This window comes from Ursus americanus, chromosome 26 (assembly GCF_024610735.1).
Source record: "Ursus americanus isolate L20-20 chromosome 26, mUrsAme1.1.p, whole genome shotgun sequence".
Classification (NCBI taxonomy): Eukaryota; Metazoa; Chordata; class Mammalia; order Carnivora; family Ursidae; genus Ursus; species Ursus americanus.
The window spans coordinates 9,889,172-9,903,976 of NC_142152.1; the positions used below are offsets into that span (position 1 = coordinate 9,889,172).

At 36.7% G+C, this 14,805-nt stretch overlaps 1 protein-coding gene across 1 annotated transcript in view; it reads right to left on the minus strand.

Moving 5' to 3' along the window:
- The window catches only part of KCNH5 (potassium voltage-gated channel subfamily H member 5), a 277,950-nt gene that overhangs the window by 110,370 nt on the left and 152,775 nt on the right, over positions 1 to 14,805 (minus strand). The window lies entirely within an intron of this gene.

Consider the following 14,805-nt stretch of genomic DNA (forward strand, 5'->3'; position numbering starts at 1 on the left):
AATTAGTACATTTGCCTCGATTATATAGCTATGGAAGTTTTTGTAACTTTGATAAAGACTAGCTGGAAAATGCAGAACGACGACTCTGAAATAAGAGGAATGATAATAACAGATTGATAAGAATAGATGCTCAATGAATACGGACCTCATCGTTTCAGATTCCTTTATTATGAATCAAACAATAGTTCCTAAAAAGTATCAAGATCTATCGGCAACCAGAGACAACCAGACATTAGGGTTATCTTTAGAGGCCCCCAGCTCCCTCCTAGTACCCATCTCTTCGCTCTCTTTGATATGCCCACTACCAGCCTGAGCCCCCCTCTTACAGGGGCCTACCTCATTGTTTAGGACAGCACATCATCCCAGTTGGTGCATTGCTCAGCTGATGCAAAGGTGAGATTAGTCACACACACACACACACACACACACACACAGACAGACACACACACACACACTCTCTCTCTCTCTTCAGAGGGAGCTGTCTTAGGTACTGAACACCATCTCTAGCAAGGGCTCTGCTGGATCTGCCATCCTTGGGACACTAGTCACTCTTGTTATGTTTCTCAGAAATTCTAAAGCCATCTTAGAAAGTGACAGAGGAAGGAGAAATGCGAGGAGGTTTGGAAATCAAAAAGCACACAGTCGGAGATTGTGGTGATGCAGAGTAACTCAGACAAGCCCGAAGGGAAAGGAGATACTTTTATTTTGACGTTCTTTTTCAAAAATCATAGTTACAAGAAAGACTAAAACTTCAGCTGAGTACAAATGACTAAAGGAAAATAAGATATGTTCATTTCAGGTGATGCCAAGCTAGGCAAAGGTCAGCACAAACACAAAAGGTAGAACACTGACTTGGAAAAGATAGCATGATGGACCTGTCTGTTTTTGCAGTTAAGGAGATTTTTTTTTTTTTACTATGTCTAAAAATTGCTACTGTTTTGGTTTCTAGGAGTAACTGAAAGTATAAACTCATTTTATAAGTTACTTAACTAATAACATGTGCTTCTAGTACTTCTATTTTGTTTCCAATATTGTTTTTCCTCTGTTAAGTTAGGAGAAGGCACATTTTCTCCTTTCTAATTTCTATTCACACACACACACACACACACACACACACACACACACAGAGTTCAATTGTTACCTGATCTGATGAATAGATAATAATGATATAAGTTGTATTTTTCAGGATATTTATAAATTCTTATATTGTATCTTTCCTTTAAAAAAAAAACTTTAAAACACAAAATAAGGAAACTGTAATGGTAAGAGTCAGACTATAGCAGTTCAATGATTTTGACACAGGAATTTTCCTATGCCCCTCAAATTATAGAATGCCAAGACCAACCTGCTTTACCTAGTTATAAGTTCAGTTTTATGAGCTACCTGAAAAAATAGAGAGAAAATAAAGTGAGTTCAGAACTGTGTAATTAAGGTGAAAATGGAATTTCTTTTACTTATGTCTCTTCTCTGTTTATTTTGTACTAGATACACATTTTAGTTGTTTTTTGGTACTCTTTGATTTTCAGTAATGATATCTGCAAGTCATTTTTGAAACCTTTAGCACCAGAATATAAAAAGAAACAATAAGTAGAGAGTAACATTAAATCACTTACTCTTTCTACGTATCTATAAAGTGGGTGTTACTATCATGCTTACATTAAGACGGAAGCACCAGATATAGTATTTGAATAATATTAAGATACCTTTTTGCCCAAACAAAAGTATTATTGATCCAAGATCCAAAAGTGAAGCGGCACTGACAAAAACCTGAGGGCTCCTAAGAGCAGTACCTGTGGAACGGCCAAGAGCTCCTCATATACTCTTGCAACCTGTCTTCTTGCTGACCCTCAATACAATTCATTCTTACTTCCAAATCTTCGCTCATGCAACTCCTTTGTGGTGGATTTCAAAATATGACCACAATTTTTTTCCACCTTGGTATGCACATGTCTTTGCATTGAGACTTATTGCTTCTCTACCACAGGTGGAATCTATTTCCTTTACTCTGGGCTGGCTTTGTGACTTCCAACAGAATGTGGCATAGATGATATCATGCAACTTTGCTTTTGATTTATGGTATATATAGAAACATGACTAGAAGGATGTTTACAAAATATTAATAGTTGCTATATTTGGGCAATAGAATTTGTGGCAATTTTTGTGTTCCTTAAACTAGTCTACATTTAAATTTTTACAATAAGCATGTACCATTTTCACAAAAAGAATAAGTTATTTGCAGTTTTAGAAAGGACAGAGCTATAAATCTCTTTAAAGGACAATTAGGTCAGTCCCCAGGTGACATATTCATGAAAAGTCATTAAAGACCCAAGATGCTAATGGTGACAGCAAATCTGTATTTAGTTCTTATTATAAGCCTATATACGTTATCTCATCAAATTCACACAATCACCCTAAGTTACTATTTTATCCTCATTGTAAACATAAGAAAACAAATTCGGGAAATTAATCTGCCCAAAGTCAGGTCAGAGCTTCAGTCTCAGTAGCTATACAACCTAACACCCTTATCAGCTTTAATGTTGATATTGCAAATGATTATCATCCTGTCATAGCAGACCTCTGATACCCAATGTTAGCTGTTTACTAATCATTGATCTGACCAAAAGTGCTTAAGCAGGAACAGCAGATCTCAAAGAATCAAATACTCCCAGGGTCTACATTATAGGTCAACTAGAAATAGGATGCACCCATCGCTAAACTATGATATGCTTACATGAATACAGACAAGAAACCCTTAAATCTGCTATGATTGCCACAATATCCAAATGGTCATTTAATGCAGTAGAAAACAAAATTTATTGATTAATATCCCTGTAACATAAAAGGAAAATTCTAGTTAATGTTGCTTATGCTTATTCACTATGATACGCTACTACATACTACGATACATATTGATACTAATCAGGCATTCGTCTTTGACAGAATTAAAAATTCAAGAAAATTGGATATACACTTAACTGACAGAATGGAATTTCTAATTTGTGACTCTGAGAAGGCAAAATACCCAGGGGACATGAGCAATACAAATCTAACACTTATAGTCTCCCCATCATCCACCTCACATTGTACATTCTTAAATGTACCTTAAATGTACTTTAAATGTATCCTTTGATCCTCCATTATAACCTAGTTTAGATGCTGTGTCATCACTTCGCAATGATTGTAAGACCTTCAGCGGGACTCCTCCTTCTATTTTTCTCAATTATTAGGGTCAGCCCACCGAACTCAGCAATAAATAAATATCTTTTATCAGCCATCTTTGAACCCTTTCTTTAAAGAAGTGGCCAGAGTAACTTGTCCAGTCTAGAAATCCATCTGCTTGTCACTACTCTCCTTCTTCCCTTTTATCTGGAAACTACACAAAACACCAAGTTTTGAAGCCAGGTAAACAGCACTTTGGGTGGTGGAGTGAAGACTTTCATTTTGGAGCTGGGAAAGGAGATGAGATATTGTAAATTTCTTTCTGTGACCATTTCTCAACATATATGATCTATAGACCCTTAACACGGTGGAGATGTTACAACTTTCAAAGGTAAAACTGAACAATTTTATGAGGCAGACATTTTGATCAAGGGCACTACTGCTGCTAGTCGGTTAAATCCGACTCTTGGCGTCAGGTCATGATCTCAGGGTTGTAAGATTGAGCCCCATGCTTTGCTCTGCACTGGGCATGGAGCTTGCTTAAAATTCTCTCTCTCCCTTTCTCTCTGCCTCTACCCCACCTCTCTCCCTCTTAAAAAAAAAAAAAAAAAAGCAACCCTATTGTTCTCTGGTCCATTGTTGACACTTCTCTCTATAAGAGCCCTTTATAAAATCAGTTAGTAAGAGTTTTTCATTCTGCCTTCAGATGAACTCTTATAGCTTCCTTTCCGTTAACATCTCAGAATCCAGTCTTGTCATCCCATCGCTAGTTTAACCACAACAACCTCCTAACTGCTCTCCTTATCTCTGTTCTCCATTATAATACAGTGTGCACGTGGATACCTGGCAAAATCTCTTAAAATACTAAAATCTGTGATCCTGTCTTCCTCCTTAAAAATATTTAGTATCTGCACAAAGGCTATAAGGTAAAGGCACTCTGAGAGAAACTGTAGGATCTCTACAATGGGAAAAAGGATCTATCTGCCAGACTCAGTACTATTTTTCTCCCACATTTTATTTATCATTTCCCCAGACCCTGAGCTACTGAGAGTTAGAAACTATATCCTTGACTTTTTTTCAAACCAAGTCAGCGTTTTGCCTAGTGAATGAATAAATGAAAGTTAATTTAGCCTTCTATAAATAAGGGGACGAGAGGATTTCTCTGACTATGTGAGTATAACAGAACATTAGCATGACCAAATCTCTCTGGCTGCCTGTACAGAGCACGAACAGTCTTCCTACTTATGAGAATTTCATGTAATACATAGCAAACACTTCATCAAAGGCAAGGCATTATAATCCCTGAATGAATGTATTCTTTAAGCTTTTTAAGCCAGGGCCAGGATCATCTATTTCCTTCCAAATCCTCAAGAATAACTGGGTATTCTTCAACAAAAGTTGTGACCGACAAAAGTTGCTGACTAAGATGAAACTGTTAGGGACTCTCTCCCTTTTTTGGTGAACTTATACCACGAGTTTGTGTGAGCATAAAGACATTAAGCTTCATGCTCACTGTCAAAACTTTTAAGGATGGTATTTTAGCCATTTTATAAATATAATTAGACCCCCCATGCCTTGGCCATGGGTATTCATGAACATATCAAGTACACATGTATTAAGTGCTTACTGTGTGTAAACACAATGCTAGGCACTATGGGAGATACAGACATGTGCAATTTTATACATATATTTTAAATTTTTAAATTAACACAAAGCAGTTTTGTTATAAAATTCTGTGTTCAGCAATGATTATGAATGTTCTCATATTCCTTAAAAATGTTCTTCAGCAAGGTATCAGAAATCTGACAAAATATCAACACAATAAGAATCCTGATCATTATTAAATAATAATACATTGGGCAAAATGTTCTAGAAGAGTTCATAAGGTCAACACGGAACAGGTTGACCTTACTTTCCTATTGAGACTGTTTACATTAAAATCACAGGTTAGCTTCATCATCACTGACTTAACACTGCCATTGACAACTCTCATTACTCTCTTGCTTGTAAATAGTGCTATCTCCTTCACTTTTAGGACACACTGTTCCTCTCCTGGCTCTTGTTTCCTCCCTTATCTAAGCTGTCTGTCCAATTAATCATTCAAACCAACACACTCTGAGAGTAAAAGAGGGCATTCTCAATAGTTATGTTGGGACAACAGGAGTTAGTCGATCTGTCCCAGGTTAACCAGGGACACTATGGGTCATTCCATTCTTATTCCAATTCCTCTTCCTACAGTCCCTCCCCTCATTATAAGAAAGGAGGTCTATGAGGTCTATGGGCTTCTGATAGTCTTTTGCATCAGAACTCACTCCTCGAGGAAGACTGGTCATTCATGGGATCAACTAGCATCTAACACAGATAGCTACCCTGTTTTCATGCCTACCATCTCGTGTTGCAAGTGCCTACACACATCACTTTATTCGGACAAACATATCTCACAAACTGCCTAGTGTGGTGACTAAAAGGAATCATGTAGTTTCCTCCCAGCCTAGAATATTCCCCAAATCTCTTTTTACCATCATCTGAATGGGCATAAAGTAAAAAACCAAGGCCCTAGAAGCTGAAACCCCTACATTCTTTTTTTTTTTTTTGCTGGGACCGTATACATACTAATTTAGCTGACCCTGAGAGTTTAAAATGAACAGTAAATTTTGAAAAAGATATGAATGAGATGAGAAAATTCTGTCTAGAGAAGGCAAAATGACTTACAAGGTGGAAGGAATTTGATTTGATGGAGCAGTTCGGAATTTGCAAACCGTATTCTTTCGGAACACTATAATTCTCTATGACTTTAACAGATGTTTGTCTAAAAAAAACAGTTTCTGGATCAAATAAGTTTTCTATTAGCTCTCTCTCTGAGAGTCCCAATTCACATTAGCATATCACAATGCTTATTAACATATCAAAAGCTCTGAGAAGCCTTGCAGTAAAAACACCATTTTTCATAGTTTGTTCTTGGAACCCTTTTTATTCATTAAAACCTTAGGAACATTTTGCAGATCTCCATGGAAAATCATTTCACAGTCCCTGCAGAAGGCAGGAGGGAGCAGGTGCAGGCACTGGAGCGTGTGAGAGACTGTTGCACAGTCCTGGGATGCTAATGCCGGCCAGCAACGAGGAACCCATTTCAGCAAATCTAAAAACCGGCGATGCCACATCAACCAGTGTCACAGACTGATGTAGAGAAGGAACCAAGTACGGCAGGTAATGCTTATCTACAGGAAAAGCAAGAGAAGGAGTGCTGGGTGGTGAGGCCAAACTTGAATTTGATCAAAAAATAATCCAGGCAGTGGTAGACAGCAAGGCGAGGGAGAGTCTAGGTGAGTTGGCAGGGCTTGTTGCTCTCTCTAGCCAGAGTAGCCACTCTCCCTGTGCTCCCCGGCCACTGTTTTGTGGGTCTCAAAGTGGCATTCTCTAATTGAGTCTGAAGTCAGTGTTTGATGAATAAAGAGTAAAATGCTGTTTGAAAAAGCTTACTCTTGTAGGTGTAGACAGCTTGCGCTGGAGTGTGAAAGAGCCTGAAGACAGGTAAACAAGCCAGCAGGCTGGTAACCACCTCTGTGAAGAAGAAATTAAGAGGACCTGAAACAGCAGGGACTGGCAGGTAGAGAGAAATCAACCAACCAAAGACATGAGGAAGAATCAGAAGACAGACCGGTGATGGGTAGTAAGGAGGGCACATATTGCATGGTGCACTGGGTGTTATACACAACTAATGAATCATCGAGCCTTACATCGAAAACCGGGGATGTACTGTATGGTGACTAACATAATATAATAAAAAATCATTATTAATTAAAAAAAAAAAAAAAAAAAAAAAAAAAAAAAAAGAAGATTTGTCTCAAAAATATCAAGGGAAAGTGGGCCATTGTCACAATCCTCCTACAAGGCACTACTGAAAGTCATTTAAAGGTGTTTTCCAGAAATGTAAATAAAAAGGCTAAATCAGGAAAAAAAAAAAAAAAAAAAAAAGAAGACAGACTGCCTTAAGTCAGTGGACCCTAGAGAGTTAAGTCCTTGCAGTCTTGGGGGCCTGGGAAGGGTCTGCCCTATCTCGGCCTTCTTCATATCCAGTGCATACTATCTTCCCTTATGTTGATCTGTACCTTCCTGAATCTTTTTCTAAATCACTTCAATTATATACATTTAGCTTCTCTCTAAATATAACGTGTAAATTTTATTGTAAACAAGAAAACATATTTTCCATGAATTGTGCATTTCTGAGGAGAACCCTGTGCGTGACTTGGAGCAATAAATTAAATGATGTAAAAGGTTAACTGATTATAAACATGCATTTTATATATGAAAGAGTGCCTCACTGACTTACTTTAAAGTTAAATTCCCATCCTGGGTTTAAACAGGATTGGGTCTTTTAAAGACTAAACGCCAAGAGCCTATCACGTAGAAGACGACCATACCGTCATCCAATGAAAGGAGCAAATCCATGTGACGATATATGGAGACATGAAAGTGATCCATCATGAAATAGAATATATTACTCCACCTACAGTTCCAGGGAACTAAGATTTGTAGAAACTGTGAGTATTCTGGCCAGGGAAATTTCCTACCCTCAGCCTATTCATTAGTTGCTGGCTGAAATGCAAAACGTAGTTAATTGCCCATAATGAATGGAGCCAATACAAACCCATTAGGTCAACAGAAATGGTATTGGCTTAGTAGGTTTCAAAGGCTTTAATTTTTGATTTGATGAAATTATCCTCATCTTTCTAATTTGCAAGATTATGTACCCCGTGAAGTACTGTGTATCCCCTGAAACACGACATGATATATTACTAAATGTCTTCTTTATCTCCCACATTACTAGGTTTCATTCTTTTCTAATAACACTTGGTACCAAATGTTCACCTTTTCAATAAATCATTACTGCCAAGGTCTGACGTGTATGGAATAAAGCCATACCAAGTTCATTTTACTGGGCACATCACTGTGGCAGAAATGTCAACTATAATAAGCGTGTGATGAAAAAGATCTTCAGGGCTCCTGTCAGGTAGTACGTAACCTGACAGTAGGTTAAAATTGAACATTTACATGAAGAGGCTGGGTGACTGCGGCTGACAGCTGTCATTAACAATGTGAAGAAGAAATATGCCACCTAAGATCTCCCAGCTTTCACAATTTACAGGTGCTTTCACGTTCCCATTTAATCCTCCTAACAAACATGGGGTTGGGCATTATTCCGCACTTATGGGTGAGAAAGATGTCTCTTCTCCAAGTCCGTATCGCCACTCCCTGATTCAGACACCCATCATCTCTCAGCTGAATTACTGCCATAGCCTCCTGACTGGCATCCTTGCCAACGAGCATGTTCCAGCTATAAGAACCGAATAATATTAGGCTTTTCTGGGAGGAAAAAGAACCTGAAAACTCAGTTGCTGAACAATAACCCATTTTTACTTGTCATTCACAACTTGAGGGTGGATGGGATCACACAGTTCATTATGTTGTCCGTATGTCTAATTTACAGATCTACAGTGTGGCTCTTGATGAGTGAAATAAATGCCTTTTGCAATTGTTTTAAATATTAGGAAAACTCACATGATTTACCTGAAAATGAGAACTATACACAAATCAGAGAGTCAAGCACATGTTAGTATGTTCTACACCCTTAGGCACCCGGTAAAAGTGAGTTGTCCAACTGACTAAGTCCCTGGCGTTACATTTGGGAAGAATGACTGCTTAACGATCCAGTGCTTTAAATTGCATTAGCTGTTGTTTGGAGGCACGTAAGAAATCAATCACTTATTTTTACTTTTCTGAGAAGATCTGGAGTAAAAGAAAATAATAAAATTCTGTATCTATTTATCATAAATGTCCCAAATCCTCCTCAATATTTTCTCCAAATGAAAGAATCAGGTAGCAGGATATAAAAGAAGCTGGAAATGAGAGCAGACCTTAGACACTGCAAATCACATGGAGTGACTATCGCTAGTCTGCTGCTGACAGACACAAAGTGATTTCTGTGTCTGCATAGGTCAACTGATGGTTCATGTTCCAAGGGATGACCTGGTTCTAGCCTTCTATTTTTGATTAGGAACCCAGGCTTCTAACATAACAGTGTATTTTAGGGGGCTTAATGCCCACTAACTCTTAAGCATGCAGGAGGCCTAAGAGTCCTGAGGCCTGAAAGTAATTTATATTTAAGGGGCTACTGGGTGGCTCAGATGATTAAGCGTCTGCCTTCAGCTCAGGTCATGATCTCAACGTCCTGGGATCAAGCCCCGTGCTGGCCTCCCTGCTTAGCTGGGAGTCTGCTTCTCTCTCCCCACTCGTGCTCTCTCTCTCTAACTCTCTCTCAAATAAATAAATAAAATCTTTAAAAATAATAATAATAATAATTCATATTTAAAATAAACTTAAAAATCCTCCCATAGAAGAAAGAACAGAGCATAAAGTCTATCTCCTAGAACTTTATTCCTGAAGAAGTTATATATCAACTATGCTTCAACTTAAAAAAATAAAAGTAAGCTATTGTTCTATAAGTAATATTGAAATCTTGCCAGCTTTTTGTACGTTGTTATATGGGAAAATTTAACTTTGACTTCAAATATTATATTGGCTTATCTAAAGATTCTGGAAGTCAGAAAAATACTTCCTAAGCATTTTTTATGATTAGAACATGACAGCAGGTGATCAGTCAAATCTCAAATTCTAAAACTTTAGTAAGATTTGCTTGCTATTTTAAATACACTCTGGATTTCTTATGCGCTGTTCTTAAAAATAGACTATAAAGAAACTTAATAAAGCAAGTAACCATAAGATGACAAGGTATTAAATGTGCTTTTAAAATTATTGGTAGATGAAAAGCCAAAAAGGCTAATTTAGACTAGAAAGATTATTTTCTGTAATTCTTGTTTCTCATTAAGCTCACCTTTGAACAACTTGAAATGATGGTACATATATTTAGGGAACATTAAGAGCCTTCCTAAAAATGAAATCTGGACTTCTGCTTCCAACCAAGATGTAGTACTGATGACAGTCATACCCTTCCATTATAAATAATGAGAAAATCAGACAAAAGAGATGAAACAAGAGTTTTTAAAAGTTGGGCATTAAACAGGATATAACTGTTTCCCTGAGGAACAGGAAATAAACAAGATGAGCCCAACGACTGATCACAGAATGAGTAGGGGAGGGAATTCAGGTTGACCAAGGCGATCAAGCTGAGTTGATGAGACTGAGATCAGAATTTGGGAAGGCTAAGGAGGCTAAAATTTTTGTGACAGAGTATCAGAAATGAATATGACAAGCAAAGAAACTCCAGAAATCTACATAAGTCCCCCTTGAATCTGCCAGCACACTACAATGTATGGATAGTGTGATACTCCTTGAGTCCAAGCTAGAAATACCTGTGAATCTGTAGGCTGAACCAAGGTCTCATAAAGGGCTGTTCTAGATTTATCTTCCAATCAGCCAGAGAGAAGAGACCTCATTGAATATGTAGGATATTCACTAGAAAACCCAGAAAAGTCATGTCTTGGGACTAGGGATAAACTAGTAAAAGAGTAGAGGCAGGTCACCTGGGTGGCTCAGTTGGTTAAGCATCTGACTCTTGTTTTTGACTCAGGTCCTCTCGGGGTCATAAGATCGATCCCCGTGTTGGGCTCCCTGCTGGGTGTGTGGAGTCTGCTTAAGATTCTCTCTCTCCCTCTGCTCCCTGACCCTGCTTGTGCTCACTCTCTCTCTCTTATTCTCTCTCAAAAGAAATAAATTAACTAATAAAAAAAAAAGAGTAAAGCGTATTTTCGATTCACCTAACGAAGCTTTAAAAACAACCCTTAAAGGGGCACTTGCGTTGAGCACTGGGTGTTGTATGTAAGTGATGAATCACTGAATTCTACTCCTGAAACCAATACTACACGATATGTTAACTTACTCGAATTTAAAAATTTGAAACAATGAAAAAAAGAATTGATGGTCAGTGATATATTTATAAATAGGCTTAGAATGAGGAAAATTTTGTCACTACTGAGTCCCAGTTCACATTCTTCTGGGAAAAAATAAGACCTGGACGTGCTGAATTTGAAATGCATATGGGAGAAGAAGCAACAAAAGTCTGGAATTAGCTGAATGTACATTACTTCAAAAAATGAATCCAAATATAGATAATCTGAAAAATGAGTATTTCTGACTTAAGGACTTGAGAAAGGGAGAGAACGACAAAGTGATTAAAAAATTAAAAAAAAAAAAACTAGGAAAGGAAAGAGAAATTACTAAGTCAAAGACGCTAAAAGATCATCAGACGGTCATTCAAAAGACACTTCTAATTCTGACTCAGCCACTAGATATTTAGCAAATCTTTGCTTTTTGCCTTTGTTTTGTCACTGGAGAAACTTCCCAAACCGCCCCCTCTTCATATGTGAAACCTTGGTGCAGCCTAAGTATCCAATAAAAACATTTTCTCAGAAAAAGAGGTTATTCCTAATCTCCCTGGCACAGAAAATTGCCTCCTTTGTGTATGTTCTATTTACCTCTACTGCACATGGTGCTATCAGCCTGTTTCTTGCTTCATTAAACTCCTTCATTGTCCAGTAACATAGCATTTATCACGTGATGGGCCAATAGATCACAAGAAATGTTTGTTGATGGGCCGCCTGGGTGGCTCAGTCGTTAAGCGGCTGCCTTCAGCTCAGGGCGTGATCCCAGGGTCCTGGGATGGAGCCCTGCATCAGGCTCCCTGCTCTGCTGAGAGCCTGCTTCTTCCTCTCCCACTCCCCCTGCTTGTATTCCCTCTCTCACTGGCTGTCTCTCTCTCTGTCAAATAAACAAATAAAATCTTAAAAGAAATGTTTGTTGAATAAATGTATGAATTAACAAAACAAACAAACAAAAAACCAAGCCTTAAGAGGATCAAGTTTAAATGCAAATTACTGAGCCATATGTCAAAAGAATATTCAAAACTTTTTAAAGGCAGGCAGTGAAATCCATCAACAATATAATATTAACAATATCCAACATCTGATCAAAAATTACTAGATATGTAAGGAAAAAAATGTGACCCATAGACATGAAAAAAATTAACATAAACAAATCAAGAATTAATAGAGATGACAGAATTAGCACGCAGGGACTTAAAACAGCTTTTACAAATATGTTTAAGGATTTAGATAAAAATATGAGTACAGTGGAGAGAAAGGGAAGGCACATAAAAAACCAGATGAAATTTATAGATATGAAATACAAAAAATCTGGAATAAAAAATTTATTGAATAGGATTTATAGCAGATTAGATTGTATAAGAATGAAGAACACTGGAAAGAACAAATACATAGCTAAATATAAAAGACATTTTCTATTTTTAAATTTATTTAAAAGGAAATTGGCCTTAAAGTAAAAACAATTTTATGTTGTAGAGTTAATAGTGTATGTAAAAGTAAGTATATGATTAGCCATAGCACACAAATAGTGGTAGGATATAAACATACACTGTTGTAAGATTTTTACATTATATGTGAAGTGGTATAACATTATGTAAGGTAAAATATGATGATGAAGTAAAGGTACATATTTAAAACCCTAAAACCTCTATTAAAAAATAGAACAAAGAGGGGCGCCTGGGTGGCACAGCGGTTAAGCGTCTGCCTTCAGCTCAGGGCGTGATCCCGGCATTATGGGATCGAGCCCCACATCAGGCTCCTCTGCTATGAGCCTGCTTCTCCCTCTCCCACTCCCCCTGCTTGTGTTCCCTCTCTCGCTGGCTGTCTCTATCTCTGTCGAATAAATAAATAAAATCTTAAAAAAAAAATAGAACAAAGAAGTTTAGCTAATAAATCAATAGAAGCAATGAAATTGAATGTGAAAAGTATTCACTAAATATCAAAGCAGAAATAAAACTGCCAAAAGAATAAACAGAAAAGGTGACTAGCACAATATAATATCTATTAAAGATATGGAATTTGAAATAAAAGTCTTACCACAAATAAAACTCTACACTCAGATGGCTTTAACAAGGAATTGCTCAAATATTTAAGGAAAAAATATATTAATCTTAAGTAAGTTTTTTTCAGAATATAGATAAAAAGGAAATAACTTCTCAGCTCATTTGAAGATACAGCATTACCCTGATGTGAAAGCTAGTCAAACGTATACAAGAATATTACAAACCAGTAATTCTCATAAATGTTAATACAAAAACGCTTTTAAAATATTAGCAATTCAAATTCAGCAATATTTAAAGAAGGTAAATATCATGACCAAGTGTGATACATCCTAGGAATGTGTGATTGGTTTAACATTTGGGAAATCAATCAATGTATTTTACTAAAATGACAGACTAAAACAGAAAAATCATACAATCATCTCAATAGATTCCAAGAAAGAGCTTTACAAAATTTAATGCCCATTACGGTAAAAATTCTCAGGTAGTACAACTTGATGGAAATATCTTCAAAGTGATAAAAGGAATCTACAAAAAGCCTTTAAGTGACAGCATAGTAATAGTGAAAGACTTAAGACTTTCCCCTAAGAAGGGTAGTAAAACCTCCTCACTCTCATCACGTCTATTCTATATTAAGGTAAGGTCTTAACTAGTGGAATAAATGCAGGGAAAAGAAATAAAAGACACACTGAATGGAAAAGTGAAGTAGGGTGGATTCACAAATGACATGATTGTACTAACGGAAAATCCTAAGAAATCACCAAAACTATTAGAATAAAAAAGTTAATATAGTCATGTTACAAGACCCAAAGAGAAGTAACAAAAATGTAATTTTATTTCTATACACTACCAACAAAAAATTGAAAAAGTACATTAGAAAAACAATGACATTCTAAAAAGCAAGTAGCATGAAACATTCAAAGATAAATTTACATATGTGTAAACCCTGAACAATAAAATCCACAAAACATACTATATACTACACACTATATAGATAGCCTTATCAAGATAAAATGGCATTGCCATAAGGGTAAGATATGTAAGATAGATAACATCAATGAAACAGAATAGAGAGTCCAGAAATAAAATCATGTTTGATTAACTGATATTTGCTCAGGTGATTAAATGGAGAAGAGACAGTAGTCCCCAATAAATGGAGACAGAACAACTTATCTCTACATGAAACAAAATGAATCTTGACTCTTACACCACCTGTTTTTTAAAAATTCAAAATAGGGGCGCCTGGGTGGCACAGCGGTTAAGCGTCTGCCTTCGGCTCAGGGCGTGATCCCAGCATTCTGGGATCGAGCCCCACATCAGGCTCTTCCGCTGGGAGCCTGCTTCTTCCTCTCCCACTCCCCCTGCCTGTGTTCCCTCTCTCGCTGGCTGTCTCTATCAAATAAATAAATAAAATCTTAAAAAAATTCAAAATACACCTAAAAGTACAATTAGAGCTAGGAAATTTCTAAAAGAAAATACAGGAGAAAATCTTATCAACCTTAGGGCAAATAAATATCTTTACAGAACACAAAAGTACTGAATAGTTTTGAAAATTGATAAACTGGACATCTGACAAATCAAAACCTTCTGCATTTCAAAGTATTATCATTAGAAAATAAAAATTCACACCATAGGTTGGAAGAAAAAATACATATTTATATGACTTATCCAAAGTATATAAAGAATATGTTTTAACCAGTAACTTAAAATGGGAAAAAAAAAAAAGTTCCTTTGTATTAAGTTTGTGA